Raw genomic sequence first — 15,529 nt, 5'->3', positions numbered from 1 at the left:
CTGCTGGGTGTAAATGCAGAGCGCCTGAAAAACAAAACAAAAACTGAAAAATAAAGAAGTCCTAGAGGGCTTTGGAGATATTCACCGAAGAATCCCAGAAAGGGCGGGAAAACATTCAGCTTTTTTGTAAAAAAGAAAAAGAAAGAGAGAAACACAATTTGCTTAGAAGCAGCTATTTGTCAAACAAGCATCATCATTTACTAAATACACAAAGGTGCGGATTGGGTCATTCTTAGTGTAATGGCAATAATAAACACATGAAAAAACGACACTAGACTTTGCATGGGACCATTATATCTGTGTCTTTGTGCTGCATCATCAAAGCCCATTAGGAGACCGTGAAAGCCTCCATTGCTCTTCGTGACCACTTCCTCATTTAGTGATAGCTGAATTGGAGGACAGCTAGATTGTTGTGCAAGACAATGTCATGCTTTTGGACTGAGTGCTGTGCTTTGATCTCATGTGACACCCTCAAAGCTTTGTCAATGGCTGATATGTTAACAACCAGTCTACTTATTCTAGCTCTGTTCTCCACCTACTGCCCTGTCAATCAGAGCTCTGCAGGGTAGGAGAGGTTAGGAGGGAGGGGTAAAAGGGGATGTAGAAAAAAAAGTCTTTCATCTCTGCCCCACATTGGACTCCAGCAGATTTGTGCTTGGCGTGGCAACGCGCCTCGCCTTATACCCACAAAGTGCATGCCAATGACACAGTGACTCCAGAGCTTGGCACCAGGTCTCCAGCCAGTGAACCCTCTATTCATCACGATGGAGGAAACACAACTGCATCAGGGCCACAGCTTATAATTAAAAGTCCTAAGCCTCAAAGAGCAAAGCATCTTCATTTTAATGTTAGGCTTCCATCTGGTTTAATTCTTGCTCTGTGTCCCATCAGATAGGCATGTGGACACAGAAGCAAGAGACACATCAGGACTACAAAGAACATGTGTCTAATCAAGGATTAGAGGTTTGCTCTTTCTTCAGTGGCCTAATTATCGGATTGGTCAGATCAAAACCACTTCATTGAGATCAAGGATGGTGTCTTTCGCTTGTCCCGCTCCTCTGTTGCACAATACCTCACCAAAGCAGCGACAAACCCAGGGGGAGACCAGAAGTCGTGGAGCGAAAATGAATGTACTTCATGTTTGGAGAGCATGTTGTGTGATTAAGGGGAGCCCACATCAAATGCTGTGGTTTAGGAAAACCACCAGTTGAAAAACAAGATGCGTCTTCGGTGGAGAGCAGCACAGACTGGAGATGGTGTTGTTCAGAAGTCAGCCCAGCCCAAAGCTATCCCGCCTGTCTGTCTTTGGGGACAAACAGTGAAATAAGAGACCGCAGAGATCGGAAAAGCACTTGGAAGTTGCTCTCAATGAGAGAGCACGATGAGCATCAAACTGTTATTCAAAGTCAAATATTAAAGCACGGAATCAAAACACTTCAGATTTGGGACAAAAAAACTGCCTTGCTTTGTAACTTATGCAAGGGCATGACTTAGATCAAAGACTTGTGAGAAAACAGAAAGGCAAGATGATGTAAAAACTGGCAACTCTCTGCATTATTGGGCATTATTGTAAGTGCTTTTAATACGTGAGCATTTGAGCAGATTAAGAACAAAACCCACTTCCGTCTGCTCCAACAGACATCTGTGGGAAGTGCTGAATGAAAATGGAGGGATAATACCCCCTTTTTCCCACAGAGAGAACTCCTCTGGACAGAAGGATCGCAATGTTGCTGCCACATGTGTGAGCTTGTTTACTTGTGCTTCACTTTTAACTAAAGGAATCTCATGATTCAAACAACAAAACAAACTAAATTATTAGCATGTTACGGCATTACACGCTCTTTCTCCGTGACCTGAGCAACAGGAGAGTGCATGTGTTGTTATTTTCCTCCCCGAATCTCTTCAGTTAAGATAGAAAAAGGGCCTTTCCTCAACTGTAATTATTGATATCTCCCCTTTGAATGAGACACATCCAGTGATAGGGTGATGGACTGATGAAAATCGAGGTGGAAATGGTGCCAGTTGATCGAGGGAAGGTGCAGAGGGTCGGTCAACTAACAGCAGAGCCCCTGATTACATTGTTGCATAAATAAACAGGCCCTCTGCGGGCTCCCTAGAGTCCAGTTGCAGTGCAGGAGAGGAAGGCTTTCATTTCAGGGGCCTGAGGTCACACCAAGCTGGTGATGAGATGTGGCTTAGCTGTCTACTCACTCTGTTTCTCGACATCTCCATCAACAAGCCAGTGAACATGAGAGAGGTACAACATCTCAGTGAGAAGCTCATTGATTATGTGCCACTTCCTGCAATCACAAACTGTGTAGAAAGACCATCAGTGTGCAGATTAATAACTGTCAGTCTCTGAGAGGAGCAGCACAAGTTGAAAGGGAAGAAGAAAGGATGTTGCATTGCTGGGCTTTTTGATGATGATGAGGGGACATCTGGATGGGTAAGATAAGTGTTGGAGGAAAGAGGCTGTGAGAGACAAGGTTCAGATGCTTTTGAGCCACATCTGTAATCGTCCTTCCTTCACCTCCGACCATAACAGCGCCCCGGCCCTCTCTTCTTTCCGTGTCCTGCAGCTATCAAGGCCAACATCAAGGCATGTCCCTGCTAAATACAGGCCCCCTTATTAAGAACCCATCATCAGATAAACAAGATAAACAAATCCTATTCCTGGCAGGACTGATCAAAGGGCTTTGTGTGAACCCCATGGCCAGTTTCAAGAAGGCAAAAATCAAAGGCAGCTGACAGTCACATAGAAACGCAGAAATGTAGTCTATTGTCCCTGTATGGGCAAAAACAGCAAATGGGGCCGTGAAGAGGGTTGACTGAGGACTGCAATCCACCACTAGCTGCACTCTTGGTCTTCTAGTGAAAGGTCGAGTGGTGGTTGGCACCTGCCCATCAGAACACATCAAGCTGAATTCTGACCATATTAAGGAAAGAAGCGTGATTCCTCAGTCCTGATGGTCGCGCAAAGGGACAAAGTCATGAAACTCAACTCGGATTCCAATTTATTGAGCATTTTTTAATACTCATTGTTTTATTCCTTTTCTAGTCTTCTTATGTCACCTCTTTTTAGTTCATCTGTTCTTTCAATTCCTTTCCAGTCACTCAAACAGCTCAGAAGTCTTTTCATTGTATTTATTATTAGTGTAGATAAATCCACACTGTCATCAAAGGAAACACCAGAAGCTTCTAGGTGCTTAATGAAGATGTCTGATCTTTTGTTCACTTGATCAATTCACTCACACAGGTTCTCCCAGCAGGCCTACATGGAACTGTTATCAAAAGATTATCCCAAAATAGTCACACGGCGTCTTCATTGGACCACCCACAGAGAAGAAAGAAACGTCTGAGGGATTATTGTACAGATCTTGCAGGGATATTGAATCCAGAAGGACACAAGGTTTTTGTCACAACTCCAAAAAAATCTCTTTTATGAATTATGTTAGTTTGAATCTGTGATTTTTTTTAACCTAGTTTGACACTTTTACTACTTTATATACCTGATCGTTCCTTTTTATTTATTTTTTCTTGCATTGGTTTGATCCCACCCCAGAATGTGCTCTAAAGTGTGCTGCACATCTAAAACGCAGGAACAAATGTTTACCAGTGAACAGTTGGAAGTTGATGAATCAAAACCCAAAAGTTTATAGGTTCAGCAGTGAAACAGTATCTTCCAATTAATTGATTATATCGATACATTTGAATTTGTTAAGAAGTTTTATTTTGGGGGGAAAATCGGAATCCCAGCACTCTTTAGCAACTAGCAAAGAGGAGCTTGATCCCAAAACTGGAAGAGTTTCTTCAGTTCTATGGCACTGCTTCCATTTTGTGACTTTAAAGCAACAAATCGCAAGCTGCAAAATCGATTTAAATGCTGTTGTTACCAAAAATGGGAGTCTGACAGATTTGTTTTAACACCTGAAACAGAGGCAGTCTGTTGAGTTCGAGAGATTTGTTTCTCTTTATGGGATGCTCAAGCTAGAGGCAACTCACAAAACACCTGCCGCATTGTTTTATACAGTTTACAGCTTAGCAGTATTTAGTTTAACTTTGTGTTCAGGCCAACATCCAAATGAGATGTTAGAATAAAATAGTTTTGTTAAATATATTCTGTTGTTGTTCACCTTTTGGCATAGCCCTTAAGGGGTCGCCACAGCGAATCAGCTTTCACTGATTCGCACAGGTGTTTGGCAGAGATTTTTATGCACAATGCTCTTCCTGATACAACACTGTATTTTCATCCGGGCTGGGGACCGGCACAGGGAGACCCGGACCTGAGCCTCCTTGTGGCAGTAGTGTCATGGGTCTTCACAGTGGATGAAGCTCATCGTGTCCCCTGAGAAATGAACCCTGATTTCCTATGTGCCAGTCTGGCGCTTAACAAAAATGGAGGGAGAAAAAAAATCAATAACAATCTGAAATCAAATTTGGTATGAACAAGGCTGAGGATTTTTTTAGCCAAATCACCAAGGCTTACTTCCAATTTTTTATTATTGTTTTCTGAAATTTGATTTTTTTTTTCATTTCTAACTGATTTTTGACTGCCATGGCCAAAAGCAGAGACAACTTAAATAAATCTTAAAGTTCACAGAACTTATATGGTTTCAAAGCCAGTTTCTATATGATTGGTAAATAAAGGTAAATAAATCCTAGCTCATCCAGATTCTGATCAAAGAGATATAAAGGCCTACTTCTCTCATTTAAATGACTGATTTCTGTTATTAATTCTTAAGTGCCTTTGAAGAGTCTTGCAGACCATCCTTCAGGAAGAAATAACGTCTGCAGCACAAAATAACAAAGGCACGAGAGAGCAAAGCAGCTTTAGCTCAGTGGCTCCAATGAATCAGTACTTCCACGAAAATATCAAACCCTGTCTTATTTTATCACTATTATTTTTCCTTCCATGGGATTTCTCTTGCAAAACATCCACATCTGATGTCAGTGCATCGCAGAGCGATGGTTACTGACTGAGTTCTGAAACTGCCTTGGAGCTGTACTTTGAGGACAAAACCACAGAACCACAGATAATGCTTTGCAGTCCACTAGTACTGAGTGCTGTCATCAGATCTTCACTTTTTAAGATGTTTGACAAAGATTGTCATCCCAAGTTTCTGAAGAGAAAATGTCAATTGTGTCATTTTTAGGCCACAAATAAAAAAAAGTTAGTTTTGTTTTTAATGATGAGACCAGTTCACGTCTAGGCAAACACAAATTATAAATAGCCTCGGATGGACAAACATCTCTGGCATTGTCGTTACTGTCATCTAAAGAAAACAACACACAATGGGAATGAAAGCATCTCAGATGACCAGCTTAAGACCAGGAACGCACCAAAGACAAGTTCAAACACCAGTCTAGTTTTTTTTTTTAACCCGGATAAAGGATCTTTTAGGAGACAGGAGGAGGACATCTCCCTTTCATCCTCCACCACAGACAAACATAGACATATAAAAACATCCTCGTTGAGAAGTAGCAATAGTTCTTTCAATTCCAGACAAACCCAGCTTGAAGAACTTAATTACAGAACGGGGGCAACCCAGCCCTTTTTGAAAATTACACTTACAGTAAGACCTTTGAAGCAAGTACATCCTTTATCCTATTCTTTCTTTTGTGAAGTGTTTTGTGTCTTGTAAAACATGCCATTGACTACTGTGGTTTTTAGTGGGTTTCTGTCTTTTTCCAACTTTGTTGTTTGTAAAAAAAAAAAAAGGCGTATCTTTTCGACTAAGCGAGACGGGCTTAAGTCTCTTTGGTTTTAATTATTTCCATGTACACTTTTTGCATATTTTATATGAGAAGATTGTTGAAACTTCTTTTGCAATACATATAAATCTATATTTATTTAAAAAAAAAAGGTTAGACACTTGCATGTTTATTCTTTGACTTTGATATTAGACAGTGAAAAGAGATAAAAAAGACATTTTCTGTTTTGCAAATGAAGATTGCGCTGCAACCATTTAACAAATTTATCATTTATTCGTCCTGACTTCTGAACAGATTGCTGCAGTGCTATCCAACCCTAAAAAAAACCGGGGGATCCTTTTAAAATCTTTCCAAGTTGCCACCTGCCAGCAAAAGTAAAACAATCATCCATCCACTACTTAAACAACACAGACATGTGGAGAGCAACTCCTCTGCACTCAGGTAAAATAGCTTCAAAGGTGAAGTGTGATCCCATGACATAATGCCCCCAAATTAAAAACAGACTTTTCCATCTTATTTCACAAGAATGCTATTAATCCTGCGCTTTTGTACATAAATGTCTCATATAATTTTAAGCTTTTTTCGGCGTCAGCTCATTAGTTCTTCCCATGAAAGATAGAGCAGAAGGCTCCATGTTTGGATAACTCCGAAAGATCTGGCACCAAAGCCGAATCTGTTTTAAAATGGCCTTGATGGAGGTCACTTTTCTACAGTAGGTGTTGTTCTGCCAGGTTCAAGCTCAAGTGTTGGATTCACCAATAAAAGCAGTTTGATCTTCGGTGATTCAACGTTTTTATCTTTTTGCATTCCCAGCACTTTCTTGTAGGCTCATAAAAGGTTGATTTTTGCAATCTAAATAAAGCCAAGCCTCCCATCAGACAGAATTGATTTTTGCATTTTTGGTCCAGATCTCCAAAGAAATCATCATAATTTTCCATGATGTCATTTTGAAAAAAGACAAAGCGAGAGTTTGGACAGCAGATTTTTTTGTAATCATTTTAAGCCACAGAAATTTAAAAGTAAAACACTAACGTGGCAGGAAGAATGCATGAAACACCTTTGTGGAAGACCCATAAAAAAGTCTAAATCTACAGCAGCTCAGAAGAACAGAGACGAACATCAAAGTGAAACGATAGGCTGCTTGATCACCCCAAGATTTCCCTCTCTTTAACATCACTCCGGCCTGTTTATACTCTGGACTCCATTATCCCGCTAAGCTCTGAAATTATCTAAAATATATCAAGAGCTGAAGTGAGATGATGAAAAGCAGATTTCTTGATATAGAATAAAAGAGAAGAAAAAATCTGTCGGATTCTTTATCTTAGACATGACATTTTCCAGTCTCTGTCACTTCATCTCCCACCACGGGACACATCTTCCTTCAGAACACCACAAGAGAGCACGGTCATGAACAAGCTTACTGAAGAAGAATAAAGCCTTTGGAATGACCTATAGAAGTGTGCATGTGGGGCTTAGTTAATGTTACACCCCTGTCTAGGGGTTTGTAAATGGGTGTAACATAAAGGTAAAAAGGAAAAACTAAATTAACAGTTAACACTGGTTAATTCCAGTAAAGCAGCTGTATGCCCCAGTATATCATTTGGAATAAAAAATGAAAAAGACTATAGTGTGACCAAAAGAAATCTGCTTCCACTAAGTATGGTTGGAGAAATCAGCAAAAGCTTTGCAAAGACTGCACTCCTGGGTCAGGTTTTCAGTTAATTTAGCTTACTTAGCTTTAGTTACAACAGATAGAAAATGGGGAAAAATGGGCAAACCTGTACACTAGCATTGTATTTTTGGATCATAGACCACTCTGTGAGTCAGTAGAGCATGTAGAGTTGAAATGATTAGTGCGTTCTCCGTGCTTGCAGCCTGACTGTCAGGAATTAGGAAAGAAGACAATCAGAGTATAGTTTGTGTGGGCATATAGGTGTCCCATGGGCACTTACATATCACATGCAAACCCTGTGTATGCAGGATTTATGCGGAGTCAGTAAGGAGCAAGTGGGCACACCTCATCAACGACTAGAGTGGCACCGTACGACAGCATCAATCATATGTCATAGGTCCAAGAAACTTTGCCTCAAAAAACCTACAAACCCTTAAAAAATACTCCACAATACACCACACATTTGCAGGTTCCATTTTCATCCCTTCCCTTAAGGTGGCCGCACACGCCACAAGGAACCCGCAAGACTCACCTGCATGCGGCCACACCTGTCTACGATCCTTCACAGGCTTGGACAATCCAAAATCGCACAACATGCAGATGGGTCAACCTCCCATAGGCACGCAGGTGACTAAGGCAACACTGACATTAAGACTTTATTGGAACCAATGGACTCTTACTGTAAGAAATACCTCACTTTTTCTTCTTCTTTCTCTTTCGGCTTTTCCCATCAGGGGTCGCCACAGCGAATCATCCTTTTCCACCTCACTTTATCATGAACATCTTCTACCCTAACGTTAGCCAACTTCATGTCCTCTGTTAAGACATCCATGTATCTCCTCTTTGGCCGTCCTCTTGCCCTCCTGCCAGGCAGCTCCATCTCCAACATCCTTCTACCAATATATCCACTATCCCTCCTCTGAACATGTCCAAACCATCTCAGTCTGGCTTCTCTGACTTTGTCGCTAACACAGGCAACATGAGCCGTCCCTCTGATGTACTCGTTCCTTATCCTGTCTAACCTGGTCACTCCTAAGGAGAACCTCAACATCTTCATCTCTGCTACCTCCATCTCAGCCTCTTGTCTCTGTCTCACTGCTACCGTCTCTAACCCATAGAGCAGAGCTGGTCTCACCACTGTCTTGTACACCTTTCCTTTGAGTCTTGCTGGCACTTTTCTGTCACACAACACTCCTGACACTTTCCTCCAACCGCTCCAACCTGCCTGCACTCGCCTCTTCACCTCTTTTCCACACTCCCCATCACACTGAACTGTTGACCCCAAGTACTTAAACTCCTTATAATCTAGCCACAGGGGTTGCAATCTAGCCACAGGGGTTGAATCTAGCCACAGGGGTTGCAATCTAGCCACAGGGGTTGAATCTAGCCACAGGGGTTGCAAGCCAGTAACTTCTGTGCCGGTCCCAAGCCCGGATAAATAGAGAGGGTTGCGTCAGGAAGGGCATCCGGCGTAAAAATTGCCAAAATAACCATGCGAATCATCCACAACACTTTTTGAGACACATAAATCAATATTTCACTTTTTTAATCTATGCAAATAATTATCTTCTGTGACTTTTCATCAATCTCCTCTTTCCCTCAAACAGGTAAAAATGATTTTGTGAAGTGCACACATTCACACAGACAAGTAAACTTAGATTTCAGGAAATGAATAAATCTTTTTCAATGACTGCTGGCTTTATCTTGAAATAGAGCCAGATCCTTGTAACTTTGAGCAGATCACCAGGGAGAAGTTTAAGTAATCTAAAGCCATCCAGGTAAAGAAAATAATTTGATTTTGAAAATGTCTGAACGTACCCTCTATGGTCCAAATCCAGAACTCAGCCAAACAAAAATGTTGTGTTGAAAACATCAGAGATCAGTAGTAAAAGCCTCAAAATCTCAATGAACCAGACCAGAAACCAAAAATGTGTAAAAATTCTTCTACAATAATCTGAGAAACAAATAACTTTGGGAATAAAGCAAAATAGATCTACAAGCTGTTTAGACATACAGTACAGACCAAAAGTTTGGACACACCTTCTCATTCAAAGAGTTTTCTTTATTTTCAGGACTATGAAAATTTTAGATTTACACTTAAGGCATCAAAACTATGAATTAACACACGCGAAATTATATACATAACATAAAAGTTTGAAACAACTGAAACATATTTCATTTTGTAGGTTCTTCATAGTAGCCACCTTTTGATTTGATTACTGCTTTGCACAGTCTTGGCATTCTCTTGATGATCTTCAAGAGATAGTCACCTGAAATGTTTTTCACTTCACAGGTGTGCCCTGTCACGTTTAACAAGTGTGATTTCTTGTCTTATAAATGGGGCTGGGACCATCATTTGTATTGTGCAGAAGTCAGGTGGATACACAGCTGATAGTCTGTGAACGTGTCCCCAAGTGCAGTCACAAAAACCATCAAGTGCTACAAAGAAACTGGCTCACATGCTTACCGCCCCAGGAAAGAAAGACCAAGAGTCACCTCTGCTGTGGAGGATAAGTTCATCCGAGTCACCAGCCTCAGAAATGGCAGGTTAACAGCAGCTCTGATTAGAGAGCAGGTCAATGGCACACAGAGTTCTAGCAGCAGACACATCTCTACATAACTGTTCAAAGGAGACTGTGCGAATCAGGCCTTCATGGTAGAATATCTGCTAGGAAACCATTGCTAAAGAAAGGCAACAAGCAGAAGAGACTTGTTTGGGATCAATAAGACAAGGAATGAACATTAGACCAGTGGAAATCTGTGCGTTGGTCTGATGAGTCCAAATTTGAGATTTTTGGTTCCAACCACCGTGTCTTTGTGCGACGCAGAAAAGGTGAACGGATGGACTCTACATGCCTGGTTCCCACCGTGAAGCATGGGGGAGGAGATCTGATGGTGTGGGGTGCTTTGCTGGTGAGACTGTTGGGGATTTATTCCAAATTGAAGGCATACTGAACCAGCATGGCTACCACAGCATCTTGCAGCAGCATGCTATTCCATCCAATTTGCGTTTAGTTGGACCATCATTTATTTTTCAACAGGACAATGACCCCAAACACACCTCCAGGCTGTGTAAGGGCTGTTTAACCAAGAAGGAGAGTGATGGGGTGCTGCACCAGATGAGCTGGCCTCCACAGTTACCGGACCTAAACCCAGTCGAGATGGTTTGGGGTGAGCTGGACCGCAGAGTCAAGGCAAAACAAGTGCTAAGAATCTCAGGGAACTCCTCCAAGACTGTTGGAAGACCATTTCAGATCACTACCTCTAGAAGATCATCAAGAGAAAGCCAAGAGTGTGCAAAGCAGTAATCAAAGCAAATGGTGGCTACTATGAAGAACCTACAATATGACATATTTTCAGTAGTTTCACACTTTTTTGTTATGTATATAATTCCACGTGTGTTAATTCATAGTTTTGATATATTCAGTGTGAATCTACAATTTTTATAGTCATGAAAATAAAGAAAAACTCTTTGAATGAGAAGATGTGTCCAAACTTTTGGTCTGTACTGTATTTAGTATTAAAGGAAAGAAGAAAGCTCTCTTCTGTTGTTTGGAGGCTAAAATACTGTGGGTTTTTTTTTTTTTTTTTTTTTTTGCTACAAACCTCCATTAACAGAAGGAATACTACTGTTTCTCAAAAACAAAAATTAAAAAAATCCTAAAAGAGCAATAAAACGTTGTACGTTAATACATAAGGAACCTATCTGCTTCGTCCTTCAGAATAAAACTATGCGCTATGCGATCTATTTTAAAGATGGTCCCAGCATTCTGACGAATTGCCCACACGGGCGAGGACTCAACAAACATTTATGTTACAGGTCATTTAGTGTAACATTTTCAAAGCAAACATTAAAGGATTCCCAAAACTCCAGCAGGATTTCTCTTTGTGCCTAAAACTGAGCGTGCCTCAGATGTGCATGAGCGTAATTTTGTGTTTTTCCGCCATGGGGTGTTTCCAAATGTGCATGTACAAAGCCTCAAAGAGACAAGGCCACTTGTGCCTATGGCGTCTAGTGCTGCTCGTGACTGAGTCTGTTTAACTTCACTAACAGTGCGCCCGTCCACAAAGCCAATCACGCAACCCACAGATGTCCCACAGAACAGACAGGACTGCGCTGCAAACCCAGAAGAGGCAGTAATAACACCCCCCCATGCACACACACACACCCACACAGGCCAGGAAAGACAAACACTTCCACACGAGACCTAAAGAAAAACATCTCCACAACAAGAATTTCAAAACTCCCTGGACAAAGATTTTTATGGTGTTAGAAAGTAGTGTTGGACTAAAGCAGGACTAATGCTTCTTTGGATTTATACCCTTTTACTCTACATTCCCATCACAGACTCAGATTTTCCTGTCAACGTCTTCAGTGTCCGTGGGTCAGAATGTAAAGTGTCTCTTCATTGATTCCAAACTTTTCTAGTTCACATTTCAAAGTCCCCTTAAGCAGAATATGAAATCCACATTGTCTCCTAATGTCATCCTCACTTGAGAGTCCTTATGAATAAAAACCTCTAAATAAACGTTTTGTTCTTGGGTTTTTCTACATATGTGGGAAATTCAAACTAGCAGAAGTTGGAATTTTGAAGATTTTCTTTTCACTATGTCTTTGATGAAGTAAAACAAACTAAAACATTGTGACAATAGAATGTTGTTCTAAATACTGTCCTGTCAAAGACTTGATCGATCCCAAACATCCAAGCTTGTAGCTGCAGTGTCTCCCTAAAGCTTTTGCTGTATATTTTAGTTACTTTTGACACTGTAAGGTCCTCAAGTACTTTGAAAGTTTGTAACATGTTTAAACCAGGATGCTTTGCGCTATGTTGTAGTCTTTGAGGACATGTTTTTTTTTCAGCTTTTAAGCTGTTTTTTTGGGAGGGACTTGGATTAAACTTGAAGCACCAGACTATAAAAGAATGGGTTTAAAACATTTGAACTCTTCCACAAAAAAAGTGTTTATTGTGTCCGCTTCACAATTCATGTGCTGTCCACTCCACTTGTTGGATTTGTTTATTGTTTTTAGTATTACTATTTGGTGTGAGTCAGAAAAATGGACAGAACAGGGTGAGATGGATATGGATGATTTGCTGTTGCCATTGCTAAAGGTAGAGTCAATGGTTAAAGACTGAAAAAAAGTTTTTTTTTGTGTATGCGTTCTACTTTTTCTTTTACTTTTTACTTTTAAAATTAAATGAAGAATTTAAAAGGTCTTACAATTTTAAGGTATTCTGACACACTGTACATTCTTAAAAACAATTGAGTCATTTCTTTAACCTGGTTTTTGGGTTAATCATGTTTGAATATCTTTTTGGGTTACATTTTGGAGCAAGACTACTTTTTTGGGATATAGTGACTTTATTTTGATCCAATTTATGTTTTTTCTTGAGTTTTTTTCTTTTTCTTTCCAGCTTAAAAATAACCAGGAAATATAAGTGGGTCCCTTTTTGACCTTGGAGCTGGGTCAAAAATAACCCAACTTGATTAATTTTACATATAAAGTTCTAATGTGTAAGTAATAAGCATTTCACCTTTGTTATTTGATATTATTAGTAGTTATGGATACGATAAATAATCTGCATTTGGACTGGTAAAATATAACTTTAAATATAAGTTATGAACCAAGTCAGGATGTAAAAAAAGTTTAGTAAGTAAAGTAAAGCATAATAGAGATAGGTTTATATAAGTTCACTTCCTCCCACTCCTTTTCAAGGAATTGATTAAATCCTTTTTGGCAAACTTCACATCTAACAGATTCAAAATGTCATGTTCTGCATGACAAATATGTCAATTAATTATAATTGCATCATTTACATGTGCATGCTGTTTCTGGAAGTTATTTCACTTTTTAATTTGAATTTATTTTTAATCAAGTTATGACAATTCATCCCAAGTTTGACATTCTACAGTATATTCCTTTTGTTTGTCTTCTTTTTTATGTAATCATTTTGTTTTGCTTGCTTGAAATAAATAGAATCCAGTCCAGTTTATTTAACATAAGCATAAAAGCTACAGAAAAAACAAGCCAACTATTCATCACCCATATTTTTCCCTTTTCATAAACAAGTTTTTAAATCAAATTAAAGAAATAATTTTTTCATTCCACCTTATATGATAGGTTGAGCATTTTGGGAAACAGGCACGAGTGGGGAAACATGTTAGTTCTCAAAGTCAGAGGTGAGACAAAGATTATTATGCTATCTATATACTCACAGTTAGACTCTTTTTAGGGGTTGCCTGACATGCAACACAGACTCTGACTTCAAAGCCTCCAAAATAAATATATAAATGCAAAACCATTAGCCAGCTTGTTTTCTTTAGTTGACATTTCAAACACGCTGCAGAGTGGATCGTGTTTTCAGTCCCTCTGCCTGTAACTTGAACGCTGTTGTTGTTTTTGCTGATGGTCCTGTAGAGCCACAGCAGGAGAGTCTGCAGTAACCTTTAAAAAAAATTGCTGCAAAATACACCAAAGGCGAGCAGAACACAACTTCCTTGAGCTGGGCTGAGCCTCCCTGCCAGCAGCCCTACAAGAAGCAATTTATATTTGTTCCTTTAGCACAGCGGAGCGACACCACAGGGTTCAATATCAAGTCAAACATGCACACACGTGAATCCCAGAGGTGGTGGCCACACACAGGATAAAAAATAGTTAAAACACCAGAAACATCACTACATATGACAAAAAATAAAAGGAGTAAAATATATAGATTTTTTTTAGGGTGACAAATTTGAGGAAGCTTCTCTTTGTGACAGCCTACCACTTCATTACAGAACAGAAGACCTCAAACAGTAACAAGCTTTTGGGCATGAACACCACAGACAGAACTACCAGGATCCTCAAGCCACATAAGAGAACAAGGTTCCAATTCCAAACATTTATTGGAAGGAAATCAGAAAAATGTCAGTCCTTTTGTCTTTCCTTCTTTTTCCCCGTCCACAAAATTACATTTGACCCATAATGTTGTTTATGTGTTAGGTGAACAGACATTCTGCACTATTTTTGAAGCCTGGAAAGAAAAACATGTAAAGACACACAAAATCATTGAAAATAATGTGCAGAGGGAAAATGAAGGATTCCACTCTCTAAAAGTCATTGTAAAGGACGTGTGTGACTGGCGTGCGAGTTTGACCAGAATGTGCCATAAAAACATAAAGAAGCAGCGGGCTCAGCGGCGTCAGGGCAAGCATTCAAAATCTGTCAAAGGAAGGAAAGAAGATGTGGTCTCATCTTAGCCCTCATGTAGATTTTGTTCAAAGAAAACATTGATTTCAGTACAAAGTCATCTCAATTATGTCTCCAGGATAGTACAGTAAATACAAATACTTAAAAAAATATTTGTTGACACTTTAACTGATGTCAGTGCTTTAACATCAACCCCTTAACTTCAGCCAACAATTTAACAAAAAGGTGTCCATGTCTCCTAGGAAATGCTACCATCATGTCCTTCTACTTTACGTATCTGCAGAGAAGGAGAACCCAGAAGGTCATTCATAATAATGCTTTTGAGTCTGCAACTCACAGCTGTTTGCAAAAGACTGCTCAGCATTGAGGATAAATGAATCCAAGACCAAGCCCTGGCAAAATATGAAAAACGGTGTGCATTTGTTTTAAAAGATTTGGGTCTTTAATTGTTAACTTTTTTACCTGCACTGTGATTATACACATCAGAAGAACAGTCACTTTTTAAACATTAGTTTAAAACCAAATTGATTATTGAAAATCACTGTGGTGATGACAAACATCAGACTAACTTTTAAGAAAAAACTTTACATTTTTACTGAGTGCTCCTGTCCATCATAACAAAATTTAAAAGAAAGAAAATAGATCTAAAATGATTCCTTGAAAGACCCACTCCACTAACAATAGTGTTTTTGGTGTTTATAACATAAATATAATTGAACAAATTGAACATGTTCTTATGGTATTTTTCTCAAGAAGGATGACATACATAGAGAAATTGAGCTCAATAAAGCATTTTTGAGTATTTCTTTATGCAAATTCTTGTGAATCAGGAGCGGGCAAAAAATGCAGGTGCTCGTCTGGAGCCGTGGGCGCTCTTCTGGGACGGGGCCTTGTGCTGGGCCCTCCTGGCGAGGCACAAATTTTTTGCACGATTGAATGAAATATTTCACACAGTT

Source organism: Oryzias latipes, chromosome 8 (assembly GCF_053564925.1).
Source record: "Oryzias latipes strain Hd-rR chromosome 8, Olatipes_Hd-rR_3.1".
NCBI classification, from domain to species: Eukaryota; Metazoa; Chordata; class Actinopteri; order Beloniformes; family Adrianichthyidae; genus Oryzias; species Oryzias latipes.
The sequence above is the reverse complement of the archived record's forward strand: the minus strand, read 5'-3'. Positions refer to the sequence as shown.